Consider the following 18290-nt stretch of genomic DNA (forward strand, 5'->3'; position numbering starts at 1 on the left):
CCTGATCTTATATTGACTAGGCTTCTAACAAAACTGTAAGCTGATAAGACAATTCTTTAATTGGATTTAATGGTCACAATAGTAGAATTCTCTGAATTATAACTTAAAACATAAAGCATTGTTTTAATTATATGTGTATTTTTTGCTCCTATTATCTGAAAATGTCTCATCTGTTCTCCTGCAGAAGGTTGACATGATTCAATGTCATCATAACCTTTGTATGTCCTGGGAATACCTTGAGTGGCTGACCTCATTGCCCATGGTCCATGAAATATTTCTGCCTCTATAGACACTGCTATTCCCACAATTTAATTTACTGGAAGCCCCCAAATGATACTGTGTGGATAAATTAGAAAGAGAATTTCTGGGACTTTGAATTACAGCATGTTTTGCTATATGTGTTTTACCACCCTGACTCTGTGTTCTTACAATGCACAGCATTCAGGAGAAAACCTGTAAGACAATATTCCCTACAATTGGAAACAGCACAGGTGCTTTTTTTTTTTTTTAACATGACCATACATCATAATCTCAGAACTGCCCTGTTTTTTATTTACATATTGCAAGACATATATTCGAATTCACTCCAGTGTAAGCTGATGTAACTGTACTGAAAGGGACTTTACATACTGACAATGTGGCGGGGCAGGGAGGGGGGCATTCTTATGTGTGATTGTTTAAGATTCTCTTATTGAATTAAACTTCAAATGAACCCAGGGTTCCTGGTAGAAGGCCATGCATCTGTACCTGCCTCCTCATCTTAACTTCTGTGCCAATTCAGTGATTCTAAGGTTGGGAAGACTCTGAGCATTTTCTAACAGGCCACCGAATCTCCACTGTGTCAGGGAATTCAGTGCTCAGTGCTGCTGGGAGCCAGGTGACGAATACAGACAGGACTTTATTTAAACAGATCAAGAGTTATGCGTTTAAGGGCAAGCCTCTGACCTCTACATGAGAAAATAGTGCAGAAAGTACCCTCCACGTTGACTTCTTTCTCTTTTTTTCTTTGTTTTTAGCCTATCACACTCAGCACAAGGATCAGTTCACCTCAACACACCACCAGCCTGCTAGGTGGGTGGTCCCGATAAGTACTAGCTGGAGCAAATACCTCCTAGCACCTTTTCATTTCCACAAAACACATTTTCCATGTGGATGCTGTATTTTTGTTGTGCAAAAAATATCATGAACAAAAATGCCTTAGAGTCTGAACACAGTAGATATGTTATTTGCATTGGCCACAAACTGCTTGAACAATATTGATTCTCAAATTGTTTTATTTACCTCTGGATCTGTCTTCAGAGCTGAGCCTAATGTCTGGCACTAGGGAAAAATTAAATATTTATTGAGTGAATGTTGAACAAACTATTCTGTTTCCTTATATTTGAAAGTATTTAAAGAAGTTTTTTTTTCTCTGTATCATGGGCAATTTTGTAATTAACTGTACCGTGACTTAGGACATTAGGTTTTCACATAATATTCTGAGCAAAACAACTCAATGATGCACATTTGAAAATTTACTGTTTGCTCCACTACCTGTGTGCTGATAAGTGGAAAAGAAAAGAATGATTGAAGTTATATCATCGACAAGGGTAAAGTTTGCTTTTATGTTTTCTTACCTTTAACTTTTAATTATTCATGTTAATAGAAGATGTAAGAAAAACATACTACTGAGAACAAATGGCAGCAATGATTCATATCACTCTTCAGAAAGCAGGAAAGTACACACAGGCATGCTAACACACAAATGTTTAGACAATAATAACTGTACTTTGTGATTTACTAGCTTAAATCTACAGGCTTTCCCTAAAACTCACTAAAAAAGAAAATACTGAAATTTCTGGAGCTGAGCCCCTGGCAGGGAATGTGAATTAGATCATATTTCAACAATCAAGTAAACTGAGCAGACGGGGGTGTCCCACGGCAGAGGCTGCTAGCTGTGGACCTGCTTCCTCTCCTCTGTCTTGCTGCCATCTTTGCTTCCTCTCTCTTTGGACATAAAGAGACATGGGGCCATGGTGGAGTGGCAAGTTATAGTTCCTGGAAAAATGTTTTAAAGATCTTCAGAGTTGGCATGCTCATTTTGTTTCTTTCTTCTTTTCCTTTGTCTTGTTTGGAATTTGAATGTGAAAACTGACTGTCTAGAAGCAAGTTTAAAAGCATGAAGATGAGAACCAAAATATAAGAATAACAGAGCCAAGCCCTGGATAAGCCAGGAGTCCTGCTCCTTGGACCTCGACCCAGTGGGGGGCACTCACAGCCTCTGTCCCCTTTTTTTCCAGATCTATGCAAAGGCTTTCTGAATTCAGTACCTAAGTGATATGTTTAGCTTACTTTAAATTCAGTATACACAAATTTAGCTCTTTATGTTTTCCTTTGTATCTCACCTAAACAAGCTTCTACTTCCAAATGGCGTCACAGTACACTACTGATGAATTTTCCTACTCAGTTTTGCAGGGCTACAGTTAACTGAGTTCTTTCTGTTTCTGAGATTCAGGGAGATTAATATAGCTCATAAAAAAATTTCAATACCTCTTTTAAATGATTTCTCCATTCTGTTTTTCATTCCCATTTCTACATGGATCATTGTGATGACTCTGTATCTTGTTACTACAGGAGGAACACCCTTCATTTCTTCCATTTTTCTTTCTTTGTTGCCTCCTTTCTGTTCCCCTCATTCTCTTCATTCCTTTCATTCATGGCCTCTAGTTTTACTTAGTGCCTCCTTTTTTTTAAGTCTTAATCAATTAAAAATCCCAACCCCTACTCCCTAGTCAACATTCCTCTGCAGCTGCCTGTTATCTGCCTTATATGAGGAGTTCACAGCTCTAGTGCCACTTTACCTTTTTGTTTGGAATTAATTTATTTTGGAGGAAAGGAAAGAAAATGTAGAAGTTGACAAATTGCTTTGAGAATTTTGAAATTTTTTAAAAATTGGAAAAAGAGTGTAGGACTGCTGTAACAAAGTAGCAGAAAACTGGTGGCTAAATTGGGGCTGGGATTGTGGCTCAGTGGCAGAGCAATTGCCTAACACCTGTAAGGCCCTGGGTTTGATCCTCAGCACCACATTAAAAAAAAGTTATTAAAAAACAAACCCAAGAGAAATGCATTGTCTTGTGGCTCTGGGAGATGAAGTTCTCTAATCAAGCTGTGAGCAGGGGCAGCTGTCTCCAAAGGCTGAAGCAAGCCTTCTTTGCCTCTCTTCCTCGGCATTTCTTGATTGGCAGGCACATGGCTCCAGTCTCTGTCTCTGAAATCACATGGCCATCTTCTCTCTGTGCCTTTGTAGAAACGTCTCTCTTCTTATAAGGATGGCAGTCAGTGTATGGGAGCCTACCTTAATTATCTCATTTTAGCTTCATTACATCTGCAAAAATCCTATTTGCAAATCAACTCACATTCACCGGTACTAGGGTTAATATTTCAACATATTTTTTGAGGGGACAAAAAACCTGTAATATATGATGTGTTTATTCTTTTGGGAAAAAAAAGATGCAAATTTATACTGCATTTAAATTTTACAGTTTACATTGAAATGTGTTAAAGGATGAGGAATTACTTTCCACTGAACAAAATGATCAAGGTATAAGAGTATTCTTGAATTTTCACATTTTCCCCTAATGACCAAAAGCATTTTGATTCAATGGTTTTATCCCTCCTATTGTTCTGACAAGGTCTTAACAGTAAATGGACTAGTGAAAATCAATCTTGTATCTTTAAGAGCCCCTTACAGTTGGTACAGTCAGAAGGAGGCTGCTTCTGATTGGACTGGAGAATCTGGCCACCTTGCAAGGTGCTGCATCCATCCAGAGTAGAAGGTGCTGTGTGCATCTCAGAGACCTAGGAAATGCTTTGAAACCCAGGCAACTTCACCTCTGCCCTGGTGCACAAGCCATGCAACTGCTGCTAAACATGATAACTGAGCCACAACTTGAAATGAATTATGGCCATCTCTGTGCCTTCAACTACTTCTGGTTCAAGGGCAAGAACATTCAGAATGTGAGTGGTTCCTTTTCCTAAACAGGCTTACTTTGATTGCTAAATACTTAAGAAAAATACAATTGATCCCATTGAAAACTGTGGGTGGGCAAGTGTTGATTGATGTGAGCCTATTTCCAATTATTCTGGAAATGTATGAAGAAGAAAAACATTTCCTGGTTGGTTATAGCAAGAGCATAGAGGAACCCAGAAACTGATGAGTTTTATGGTAATAGGATTACTATTGAGTCCTAGAAAAGTAAAAGTAATGCCTCAGATTTAAGAAAGAAGGCACTACTAGTGAGACCAAGCTTGTTAGTAGAGTTACCGATTGAAATCCAACATTTAAAATTAATCACAAGTTTAGGGGCAGACTGTGAACACATTTTTGAGAAAAAACTAATGGCCCCAGTGTATTAGGAGAAAGAGACTTCACCCCGACATTAGCTGTATGCTAAACTCTGGACTCTTTATGGTCCTCTAGGATTCAAGGTTTCCAATTTGATCGTGCTATGATTTTTTTCCTAATGCTGTTTTCAACCATTGTCCAAAGCATACCCCAAGTATTCTCCCTACATAAATAACTCCTTGTTATCAAAACGAACTGTGTATTTTATTAGCTCCAAACTTAACACATTTCTCACATTGTTTCCCACACCGGAATGCTACCATCTTACATGCCCATTCCTAGCCTGCCTCATGGTAATTATCTTTTATTTTATTTGTAGTTGTAGCTGGACACAACATATTTATTTATTTATTTATTTATTTGTGGTGCTGAGATTCGAACCCAGGGCCCCGTACGTGTGAAGGGAGTGCTCTACCATTGAGCCACAATCCCAGCCCCTATCTTTTAGTTTTATTGGTAACCATTTGGTACTATGCCTGTTCATTGAACTCTTTTATGTATGGATTTTATTTTTCAGCTAAATTACAAATCCCCAGAGCTGTTCTTTGTGTGCCATTTTTTATGTTCTGAGATTTGAGTATTCTATCATTAGAGATAACTATTGATAATAATTAACATAGATATTTACAAAGAAAAAAAACTAAAAACAGATATTAGAAAAATAAATAAAAGCTCCTGACAAATATAACTCTTTCCCCCTTTAATTATGATGTTTATAGACATCGTTGTGAGTTGAATTGTGTCTGTCCAAATCATGTATTCAAGACCTAGGCCCCCGTATGAATTGTGTCTGACCCAAACACATGAATTAAAGTCCAAGCCCCAGATTTTATGACTGCTACCTAATTTGGAAATAGGGTCTTTTGTAGGTGTGAGTGCAAGATGAGGTCGTGTTGTATTAGGATTAGCCTTATAAAGGACATTTGAACAGAATTAGCCCAACACAGAGACAAACACTAATCGATACATCTACACACCAGAGAATGCCAAAGAGTGTAAGTAACCCAGACTCCAGGAGAGACAAAGAAGGATCCTTTCACAGGGCTTCAGAGGGAGCAGAGCCCTGCCCAACCTTGATTTGGAACGACTATCCATAACTTCGGGTCAATAAATTCCTATTGTTGAAGATACAAAATGTGTGGCACCTTGAGACAGCAGTCCTAGGAAAATACTGCAGACACAAACCCATTGACAAAGGGTTTCAGGCAACAGTGGTTGGAGAGAATGAGGAAGCCCTCTGTTCTCTCAGACAGTATAAAGCTAACTGCAATAGATAATGCGAAGCAGAACTTCAACTACAAGCCTTATATACACATGTATGTGTGTAGGCACCACATGTTTATGTACGTAAGTGTACACAGGTACACAGATATGAAATTTGAGTGGGTTTCCTAAACATTAGAGGACAAAATAGTCACTAATTGCCTTTACAAATGTAAATTTCCCAGCCAGACCCTATGATTTACCTCACAGCTTGGAGCGACAGGATAGATAACCACATATTTCCAACTATCCCAGGAAGTTTCTGCTACTGGTAGAAGATCCACAAACCACAGAGATGAAGAACTCATATATAGGCACACCAGGCTACTTAATTTACAAATATAAGTAAAATTTATTGCATACACTATGAATGTGAAAACAATACAATTAATCAAGTATGACATTTATTTTCCTGGGATTTATACACAATGGAAAGTTGACGAGGAGAAATTGGAAACTCAAGCTCAACTCCAGATAAGTAAAAATTCCAAATCTTTTTTGTTGGCTGGGAAAGTTCGTGTGCGAGTATCACTGTTGTTGTTCTGACTAATTATGGCTGTCAGTGGCAGTGGGAATGCTAGCCCTAAAATAGCAGAAGAGAGCTCTCCCCTCCCCTCGCCCTAGAACTAGGGGGGGGGGGATCATGGCAAAACTTAAGAAATGAAAAGAAAACATGCAAATCAGTTTGCTTCTTTTTCTGGCAAATATTATCAATTAGAAACATAACTGTCTTCATTTGTTTGTTCTTGTAGCATTTAGTAAAGAACCAATGATGTCAAAGTGATAAACTAACTCAGTCAGAAATACCATAGAAAACAAACTGTTTAAATTTGCTTTAATTCCACTCCATTCAAAAAAATGCATGACTCTCTTCCACCACATTTTATTTTTGTAAAAGCCTTGTTACATTTCCCAACTGAATTCCAGTGAGCCAGCCAACGTCTTCCTGATATGTAGTGTGTGTTTTGGAATTTGAAGCATGATGTCAGCAGTGGCTTGCTGTGGGGTTAGGGAAAATAAGTTATTTTAGATTAAGACTGTAATTAGATAAAAATCACTAAGAAAATAAGTGATTTGGTAATGTCAGCTAAACTCACAAAAGCTCATATTCATCTTCAAGTCAAAGGTTGTGTGTACAATGGCAAGCTCAGATGAAAAATGGAGTCAATTATTTAGATAATTCAAGTCTAAAATTGCGGCTATTTAGGAAGAGAATATTTAGTGAATGGGTTCATGATTTATGTAAATAAACTATCAACACTGACCAATTAACAACCTTCTCTTTGGCACTGGAAATATATGGTACCTTCTTAATGATTTTCATGGGACTTTCTATGAGAAATCTTCCATGTTAAATAAGAACCATAAAATACTTCGTAAATCAAGCAAAATAAAACTAAGTAACCTAGTGCATCCTTGTTTTGGTTCCTATTCATATAAAAATAGATAAGACCCAACATAGGTGGAATTATGTTGGATTCCAAATATCTGCATATTCTCTGTTTTGTTTTGTTTTTGTCTTGAAAGGACTTCTCATTGCACTACGCATTTGCATTTGTTACAGTAAATTATAAAGCCTTTGATTTTGCCTACTAGTTTTTAAAAGCAACCTTAAAATAATAGAACTCAGGTAAAGCAGATATTACTATATTTTACTCATTTTTAAAAATTTTGGCTTCTTTTTTCCCCACTCATTAATTCCTTTCAAATTTGGTTTAGAGCTGATAAACACCATGTGACATTGTTCCTGAAATATACTGAAACATCAATCATCATACTCAGATATTTGCATTTTATTTATTAGCATTTAGCTACCAAAGTGTTCACTAACATTATGTTTAAAATCCACTTTTGCATTCTCTTCATGATTTTCTAACTTTATTTATTTATTTATTTTTGGTATGGGGCTTGAATCCAGGGGTGCTTAACTGAGGAGCCACAGCCACAGCTCTTTTTATATTTCATTTAGAGACAGGATCTCATTGAGTTGTTTAGCACTCCGCTTTTGCTGAGGCTGGCTTTCAACTTGTAATCCTCCTGCCTCAGCCTCCCAAGCCTCTGGGATTACAGGTGTGGGTCACTGTGTGTGTGTGTGTGTGTGTGTGTGTGTGTGTGTGTATTTGCATGTGCTCGTGGGCTCTCATGCACAACAGGAGATGCATACGCAACCCTGCAGACATGCTGGGCCTAAGTGCCAGCTTCAGGTTGTGAGCCATTTAATTCTTTGTACACGTTTCAGAGCTGCTGTTCACAAACTTGATTATGTAAGAAAGACCTTGGGTAGCTTAATGAAAAGCCAGAGTTTGGCAAAAGAAATCCACATAAAAACTACAGTTTAAGACTATTTCAGGATTCCTAACACTTGGTAGGTGGGGGTGTAAGACCAGATCATATTGCTTTCCAGCCTCAAAGACTTACCCACCTTGCTGCCCTACCAGCTCCTCCTTCCCAATCCACTAGGCTCCTCCAAAAGGCTTTTATATTGATTCATTTTCTCAGACAAGTCCATCCTCTTCCTCAGCACACCCCCCTCTCTTTCTCTTTTCCTGAGATGCTGTCCCCTGATCCCCGCCTGGTGCCTGTGTCTGCCTTGGCCCCCTCCCTCCAGGCTGCGTCCCTCTTCCTGCCTTTTCTGCACCCCCTCCCCCATCACAGGGCACTCCTGATCCTGACCTCTCCTGTGCTGCCCGCCTTCCCCTTCTCCCCAGTCCCTCTCCTCCGCCTCTTTCTTTCTCGCTCTCCCTCTGCCCTCTTTTTCCCATCACCCCTTCCCTTCACGTCTTCTTCTTAGCATAGTCCAACTTTCTGCAAGTGATGAGAGGACGGCTAAAAGAAGCGGTTTCTGGGCTCTTTCCAAAGGGTCATCTGAGGGATGAGGGCCTGCTGGTGGAGGGAAATCCACAGTTCCGCGTGTTGCGCTGCACTGCATCCTTCCCTTCCTGTTGTCTTCTGCTCCTTCCACGTCGGCCACCTCCTTTTCAGGACCTGTTAGTTGGAACAGCAGAGTGTTCACGGAGATTAAGTTAAATTTTTATTATTCTGCCATCAGGAAGTTTACTTCTTAGAAGCAGTGGGCAATAGATGCATTATTTACAGGTTATATAAATTTCACTTTTATAAAATGTTTAGAGCAGGTACTGTACAAGTGCGTGCATCCAGCATTACACAGGACTCTCAACAAGCCAGGCAGAGCAGATAATGTCCCCACAGACAGGCAGTGATGATGAACCACGGCTTAGGACCCAGGGCAGACCAGTACTCAGAGCTTAGCAAGCATCACAGGGCCAAGGGGGTTTCCTCCCTGCCCACACCCCGAGTGTACTAAGCTGAGAGACCCCCAGAGCGCGCCACCTGGACAGATACATCCCACCGACACCTAACTCAGAGTTCAAACTTGGTAGAGTATTTTGCTCTAGGTGGGACGACCGCACCGCCAGACTGTTCTGGAGGTATTTTCTATATCTGAGGACGCTGTGCTCAGAGTGTATTTTATAAGAACTGTCACAACTGTGAGGAAGAATAGCCATGCCTGGGTTGTTGTCCCAGGTCATCAGGGGCTTGTTCCACAGGTGTCCTCGTGCACTGGCCACACACAGTAGCCTTGACAAGTGTATGCAGGACGACTCAGCCCTAATTGCCTTCTCCTTCCTTATGTGGCGACCGGGAACCATTCTGCCCACGGGCCCAGGAGTCTGAGAGTACTAGGGATGGAGGGGCTGTTCCTCACCCATGACTGACAGACCTGGGTGTAAATACCAAGCTCTGTACTTCTGTGGCACGTTGAATGGCAGGCTGCACTCTGGTCACCTGAGCTTACAAGGTTGCACTTGAGATGCCCCCATAGGAAGTAGAGGTCAATTGGTCAAGTGAGCGGTAGCATCAGAAATCTGGTTTTTCCCAGGTTCCCTAGGTGCTTTTCTTCCTTTCTTCCTGTTTTTTTGTCTTCTTGCCCACCTGTCCACCTTCCTTTCTTCCTCCCTTCCTTTCTTCCGCCATCCTTCTCTTTTTTTTCTTTCATTCAATTTCTGGAAAGAAATGCCTTTTCTGGAGCTACTGCTCTCCCAGGACCTCTGTGTGGGAGTGCGTGTGTATGTAATCAGGAGAGGACAGGAGTGACCCTTTAATTTTCAGTTGCGGATCTTCCCACCCTTAGTCCTAATTGTTTGTCCAGAAATGTGTTCACACCCGTGTAATGCATGTTTGTTCCATTGCACTCACTAGATGTGGAGACAACACAGGAGAGGAAAAAATCACCTTTTACAAATATCCCAGCATTCTTTGAGAGCTTTCTTCATGTTTGTGCTGCCTGAAATCTGGTGTGATCTTAATGACTATAAAAGAGTTTTGATCATTCAAAGAATAAAAACATATGCATTAAATAAGCATAAAGTAAAATTATAAAAAGCAAATGCATAATGAAAAGCATCATGCTGCTCTGTTACCGCCTTAATAAGCACACACACACAGGCAGGCATACACACATATGCAGAGCCCTGGCTGTGCAGATTTACAGCTTCCCGATGGAGAACAGATGGAAACAAATGTCACTTTGGTATTAGTTTATATATTTTCAAATCTTATTTGCCCGGATTTTTAAGTCTTTCACTTATTTCTTATTCTTTGCCTTAATGATTGCCTGTTAAGATAAATGGATTAAGCAAATGCCATTTTGTGACTACCATGAAGTATGAAATGTGACTTTCTTCCAAAAGTTAATTGCTAAATTTGCTTCTCAAAGAAAACCAATCAAAAGCAGAATTCATCATTTACCTCCACATTTAGGTCTTCTTTCTAATTTTCCTAGTTCTGTTAACATTTTATTTGCTTGGTAAATTGTTCAAGTTCAAGCTCTCAGGGTAAATATCTTCTGAATATCAGATGCTGCCCTTCTTCTCCAATGCGGTACCTCTCACATCCACTTAGTCTCCGCCTGTGTTACTGACATCCTGCTCTTTAAGAGGTGCTCTGTTCACATACCACTCCAGTTAATTGGATTCCACACAATTTGATTCATTTGAGCATTCTAAAATGTTCAGTCCCACCGGCATGTACTGAGTGGCTAAAATATGCTAGGTCTCGCAGTGTCAGGGAAGAAGGGAAACGAGGACTCCAGAGTTTGTTCAGAGAAATAGAAAAAATATGTGCACATAGAATTAGAGGGAATGATGCAGAGGAGAGGACAGGGACAATTTCGCAGGGACAATGATGTCTGAGGAATTTAAGGGGAAATTCTCCAAACAGATGAGGCACAAATGTACTGGAGAAAACACTCAAGACCCAGAGACATAAAACCAAAGATACGACGGACGGCCAGGTTCTTGACTGAACACTACAGTCATTTTGCAAATTAACAGGTCTGCGGTTCCTCTTGGTGAGGATTACAGTAAAAATTGATTGTACGCTTGAACTTGCTAAGAGAGCAGGTCTTCAAGTGTTTTCATCACAAAAATAAAGCTGGTGAGGTGATGGATGTGTCAACTAATCAGTTTGTGACAATCATTTCACAACACAGGCATATCGAATCATCCTAACACATGCCTTAAATATAAATGGTTTTGTCAATTGTATCTCCATAAAGCTGGAAAAATTTTAAAAAACATAAATGAATAATTAAATTAACGTCTTCCCTGCACCCACTTGATAAATCCAGAAAAGGACAGCACCCAGGCTCAGACTGCTCATTGTCATTCCATTTTTGTGCTTGTTTTTTTCCTAATGATAGCAAGAGGACTGCCCTCCACCCTGTCCTTAACTGGGTAAGAAATAGATGATACTGATGCATGTTCTTTTGTATCTGATTAGTGGAGCATTGGTCACTTGTCACTTCAGGCTGAGATACATGTGGAAAATCTGAGCATTTAGCTTTTATAGACTGACAGTAGAAGCATGCGAGGAGATAGAAGGTCACTAGGGTAGGGACTGCATGGACCAGCCAACCTTCAACCCAATCCCTATAACCACCCACGTGCTCTCTGTACCACAATAAGTTTGTGGAGTCCATAATGTTGTAAAAATGAAATCTGCAATATCTATTCTTCTGTGTCTCTTTTTTCCCACTCAGAATAGTGATATTAACATTCATTTTTGTTGCATGTTTCAATAATTAATTCCTTTTCATTGTTGGATATTATTTCACTGAGGCTACAACATGATTGTGCATGGAAATTTGGTTATTTCCAGTTTCGGGCATAAGATTACTCTGAGCATTTGCATACAAATCTTTGCATGATGATGGTATGTAGGTTTTACCCCTTTAGTTTTCTAGCTATCAATCTGAGTAGAAACACTTCTAATAATTTCATGGGTTTTTTTATTCTTGGTATCATCGTGAATAGAAACTTCTCAGTCATAATTCCTTCAGTGCAAGTTAGACCAGACTTTATTGTAATACCAATTCATAACATTTTCCTCATTTGGGGTAGTAGGAAAAATCCTTTCTTTTTCTCTAAGTTATTAATCAAAATATAGAAAAGACCCTAGCAAGATCTCTAGGCAAATAATTCAACAAATGTAATTTTTCAATTTTTCTCTCTTCAGAAAGATTGTTTAGCATTTGAGGAAAATTACAAAGCATAGTCATTAGTTATACCCTGCCAGTCCATCTGCTTTCCTATTAATATCTATAATTACATGGTAATGTCAAACCACCTCATCATCTTTCATGACATATGGTGTCCTAGACATTTGAGATCTCCTTCCCTTCACCTATCACAATTGTAAGAGTGTACTTTATGTGACTTTAAAAGTATGTTTATCGCCAAAATGTCTTTTCAGTTCATGACTGTGAGAACTGTTTTATTTGCTGCTGAATTCCTCTCTGCCTAGCACAAAGAAGCATCCACAGAAGCTCAGTGTGCAATGAGTGAACAGCTCAGTAAAAGGAACAGAACTATCTGAATATTTTGTTAAAAATGTCTTTATGTAACCACTTCACACACCATAGCAAGTTTCTCTGGTAAAATCCATAGCCTCCCATGATGAAAGTATGTTTTCGATTCATACCTCATCTTAAAGATTGTGTTCCATTAACTCTGTGTTGTGGTGTTTCTTGACCTTTAGGATTCAACATACCATAAATGTATCCCCTGTGTTCTTCATAGCAAACCTTCCTCCAGACAGCAACTAGAATATTTTGCTGTTGATGGAAAATACAGGATAGACACCATGAGAAGGGAAATTTCTAGTGGAGAAATGAGACAAAATACAAAAGAGCCACATGACAAATAGTACCCTGGCCCTCTGCTGACCTCTGCTACCTTTCCCATGCATCACCACTGTGTCCTGTATAAAGGCAGCACAATCCAGCTGTCTCACAATGCTCAGGGAATGACAGACTGCATTGAATTTTCTTGTACAAACTACAGAACTGGAAACAGATTTGCTATCCTTACTTATGTATAGAACAGGTGGGAAGGGAAGGAACTAGTTTGGAAAGAAGGATTGCTGTTATCCTCTAGGCTGCACATAAGAAGGACAAACAATTTATATTTCATTTTGAGGAAACACACAGTAAATGATTTATCATTGTTATAAAAATCATGAATTCATCAGGACCTATTTCTTCAAGTTGTTGGTTTATTTATTTATTTATTTTTCAATTTTACATGTAAAATATAAGTTATGTTTTCTAGCTTAAAAATTTCCCTAAAGACAATAAGAATATAGTTTAATCTCAACTATAGAGAAAGATTGAGAATATCTCATTTCACATATCATGAAAAAATTATTAAATGTTTAGTGCTGTTCTTACCCAAATTAACACTGTATGTACATAAATGAGAAGCAATATGTGCAGTTATGTTTTATGACTGATTTATTGCTACTTTACATTAGACTACGTGTTTAATGTTTTCTTTACATCACAGACACGGTATGCAAACTTTGAAGTCTTTGATGTTTCAGTGCAATTTAAAGTGAAACCAATTCCCACTGTACATAATTTTGAAAACAAGGCCAAAAGCAAGTGTTCATTTATTTTTGTGAAAAGTCACTTTGGTGATTCTCTCAAATGAATGTTGCATGTAATAACTGAAACCCTGCCAATTAGGAGAGGCACAAACATTTACTTTCAACTAGAGATTGCTTTAGAAATTACCACTGGCTCATCTTAGTCTGCAAAATTGCTTCTTCACAGTATTCAAAATGATTATTTTGTAAGAAATATAATTATCTTGGGCTGGGGTTGTGGCTCAGTGGTACGGTGCTTGCCTAGCATGTATGAGGCATTGGTTTCAATCCTCAGCACCACATAAAACTAAATAAATAAAATAAAAAATATTGTGTCCATCTACAACTAAAAACATATTTAAAAATGTTTATCTTCATGTTAATTATAACTTAAAACTGAGACATACAGCAAAAGTAGAAAGTTTTAAAGAATATTATTAAAAATATTAAATTGCCATAATTTGTAGGTAGGACAACTATGTGTTTATTTGATGACTTCTAGAAAACTGAAGAAGAAACATGAAAGTGTAGTTTTAGGCCAAAGAGAATATATTGCTGTATGTCCTAGGAACATTTGATTTTACAAGGTTATTAGAGAGTAGTCATATGTTATTAGGAGATACTGCTAACGTGCTTTAGTTAAAATCTACAGCAAAAAAACAATATTGCCCTCCTAAAATAGATTCTTTAGATCATAGTCTGTGCTTATTTGTAGGGATCAAAAACAACTGCATCTTCAATGAAGTTACTGTTAGACATAAATTATTTTCAAAGTAAACTAGGTAAAATTGTGCATCTCATTCATTTTATACCTTCTAAATTAATATATTAAAAGATTTTATTACTTAGTCCTTTCATTTATTGCTTCAATTGATTTTTCACATAGATATGTGCACTTTGGAAATAGAGCAGTTTGTATGCAATTAAGGGGAAGTAGTTATAGAAAGGTTAATTGACATTCAAATTGATGAAGTCCAGATAATTGTATAAGCTCTGCTGTTCAGTTGAGTCAAATGTGCAATTGTAAATTTCCTAATAGTCACATTTTAAAAAGTAAAAGGAGCAGGTGAAATCATTTGTTTACTTTTACTTTTCTATGACATGTCCAAAAGGTTGTCACTTAAACACATCATCAATACGAAACTTAACATGACATTTTGGATTCCTCTTCCTTTACTCAGTTTTCAAGCTCTGATGAGCATTTTACACCTGCATCTCATTTCAGGCCAATGACATTCAGGTGCCCAATAGCTACAGGTGGGTAGCCCTGCATTGAAAAGCAAGCAGCAAGGGTTTGGTTCAGACCCTCGGAAGTGCTGCCCTCTGCTCTGTGAGCTCCTCTTTCCCTTCAGTTCTCTATCTGTGCAGGTATCTTTGCTGTTTCCTGGTCCTTCCTTTCCACCCACAACCTCAATCAGAAACTCTCACCTTCACCCAATTCCCGTCATTATCTTCCCCAGTGGAGACTCTCTTCCCACTCTCCTTCCGTTTCATATCCTGATTCCCAAAAGACCTCCCTCATTTGTTTATCTGATCCCATGACTCCCTGGTTTCTGAGTTTGTTCCTCCCCATGTTTCCCAGTGTGGAGTCCAGCCATGTCTTACATAATTGTTCTGGGATGTTCCCTGGGTAGTTTTGAGAAGTCTGTCTGACTAGTGTTAGTCGTCCCTTATTCTCCAGGGTCATAGACTGGCTCTAAGTATCATTATTCTCACCTGCCTGAATATCTTGTACCACATGTGGGTTTTGTGATATCAGGTCTGGCCCCAGGAGGACTTACTACACAAAGGCATGTATTTGTTAACAAATTAACTATATTTTTTAAAATGTAATAATTTACTTCACTCTCCAAAATTACTTTAATGAGTTTCTAATTAAAGAGCTGCTAAATGTATCCATGTTAGTTAAAGAATTGCCTAATGTTTCCCCCAATAAAAATAAGAAATAACAGTTTGATTTTTTCCCCTGAAATGAATACAATGATATCATACTAAGAAAATTTGAATGACTCAAGTCTGAATTTCTTATTCTGTTTTCCATGGCTAATAACACAAGATTATGGACTAAGTTATAAAGCATAGAGGTTTGTTGGAGCTGACCTTTCTTGTTCAAGGACAAGTGACTGTGTCTGGTTTTGACCTCTTTTGCTGGGGGTCTTGGGGCAGTGAAGGTCATCACCTAGCAAGAGAGGTGCATGTGGGAAATCTAACCAAACTGGCACTTTCAACAGACTGTCTCTGGAGATAACCTGCTAACCCATTAATCAACTAACTAGTCTATTCATTTGGTTAATTCTTTCATCAGCTCTAAAATGTCCCTCCTGTTCTCACCTCTTAATATCTCATCAAAGAGATGGAATTCGGTCCTGAGTTTCAGAGGGGACAAACCATATTGAAATCATAGCACTGAACTTGATTGATTTCATATTTTGTGTTACATTTAAAGCATAACAATTCAACATAACACAGAAAATGTGATTACTAGAAAAAAGTAAGAGAACTGTAACTTTTTAATAAATTACTATGTTTTATGAAGTTATTTTTTCTGTCCATCTTTTCACCATACATTTTGAATTTCTATTGTTAGAAGCATTTACATTTAGGATTGTTGGGACTTTTTCCCCTTAATTAATTAATTAATTTGTTCCAATTTGTTATACATGACGGCAGAACACATTTCAGTTCATAGTACACAAATGGAGTCCCATTTTTCATTCCTTTGGTTGTACACAAAGCAGAGTCACACCATTCATCAATCCCCAGCACCTCCCTACACACACACAGAAAAAATGAAGAAGAAGAAGAAGAAGGCCTCTTCTCAGAAAAATATTACTATTTTGTAGTGCAAAGCTCTTTTTGCTGTGCTAGGGATCAAACCCGGAATCTCATGCATGTTAGGAAAGTGCCATTCCAAAGCTACCTTCCAGCTCTTTAAAGTGTTTTTGTGATGTATGATGTGGTTATCAATTCGCATCCTAAAACAGTAATATTTATCAGTCTGATATATATTTTATGTGATAAAAGGGTTGCTGACTAGTTTTTTTTTTCTTGGAAAAGTATACATATCTTGCATGCCAATTAGATTATTCTTTGGTAAAAATAAAATAATATTTATCATCTAACAGAAAAATGTGTTTAAAACACACTATTAGTTTTTCAGCTATGATCAAAGTTAAAATAAATAAATGTATCTCTGCAGGCATTAAATGGTATCTTCAAACTGCATACAAAACGAGGCCAACCTTAGGGATTTTTTTTTTCAATGAAAAGACTCCAATAATAGGATAAAAATTGAAATGGATTTTTATATATATTTCCCGAGGCTTTTATTTGATAAGCCTTTATAAAGAATTTAGGAAGATGAAATAAAATGGCAAGATCAAAGCGCACACACATGCAGAAATGAATTTCCTGCTATAAAGCATATACATTGGAATGGTGCAGCTAATGAACAGCTTTCTTCCTGAGAGTCCTTACATGGTTCCTACAGAAAAAAAAGATATTGAACATTTGATTTGATGAATATAGTCCACTAATTCAAGCCTTTCATTTAAACTAGGCAAAGGATTTTAGATCTTCCCTGGAAAACTGCCTTAAAGATTTAGCCCTTTGCTTAGAATTGAGTGGACTTGTGCACACACCAGTGTCAGAAATCACGGAGGGTGTTGGCTTATTGTGCCTGAGGTCACCCCTGCACTTGGTCCCCTGATAATGCTCCCACAACACTGGCAGGTAAGTCCCTCAAATACACCCAGCACGTCATCGTAGGGGCTTGGATTTCTAAAAGAGTTCCTCCCTTCCTCACCGCAGGGCTGTTTCTCACTCTCAGCTCTCAGCTTAACAAATGCTGCTCAAGAAAATCCTCCCTTTATCATCCAAAGGTTGATCTCCTCCTACCATTTCTGCTTTAGTGACCGATTTATTTCTTTTCATGGTTTGTAATGATTTGATTCTTTAACTTAATATTGAACATGAGTTCAATGGCTTTTACTTTCCTGAACACACGTTGTTCATATTAATGTGATTCAGCGTGGCATTTCTGACCTGGCCTGTAGTGTACCTTCATGGTTTCTTTGTTTAGTTTCTCACTTGTTTGTTCTTCCTGATCTATCTTTTTGCCTAAAATTATTCATTAATCATTTCATATTGGTGAATCAAATAGTGTCTGTCACAAAGTTAATGCCCAATAAATAATTTTTGTCTGATGAAAAATTGAGTAAATCATAATGTTAAATTAATTTGATGTTAATCGCATAACTGCATATCAGCTGTTATGGTTTGGAATAAGTGGTGGCCTTCAAAACCTCACATGTGGGACTATGCAAGAATGTTCAGAGGTGAAATGATTAGTTTTTGAGCTATAGCCTAATTGGTGGTTTGACCCATGAATGGGTTAACTGGGCAGGAGCTGCAGGCAGGTGGGGTGTGGTCAGAAGAGGTCATCACTGGGGTTTTTCTTCTGTCCCTGGTGAGCAGAGCTCTGTCTCTGCTTCCTTAGTGCCAGGTCCTGGGCTGCTTTCTTCTGCCCTGCCCTCTGCCATGATGCCTTCCGCCTCATCTCAGGCCCTGAGCAAGAGCCAACTTGTCTTTAGAGAAGAGGAAAGCTTTGTGCACAAACTCATCATTTACCATACTTGATTGGATGATCTTTCTTGATACAAAGTCCAGATTTCTTTGGAAAACAGTATCCTGTTAC

Source organism: Ictidomys tridecemlineatus, unplaced genomic scaffold (assembly GCF_052094955.1).
Source record: "Ictidomys tridecemlineatus isolate mIctTri1 unplaced genomic scaffold, mIctTri1.hap1 Scaffold_112, whole genome shotgun sequence".
Lineage (NCBI taxonomy): Eukaryota > Metazoa > Chordata > Mammalia > Rodentia > Sciuridae > Ictidomys > Ictidomys tridecemlineatus.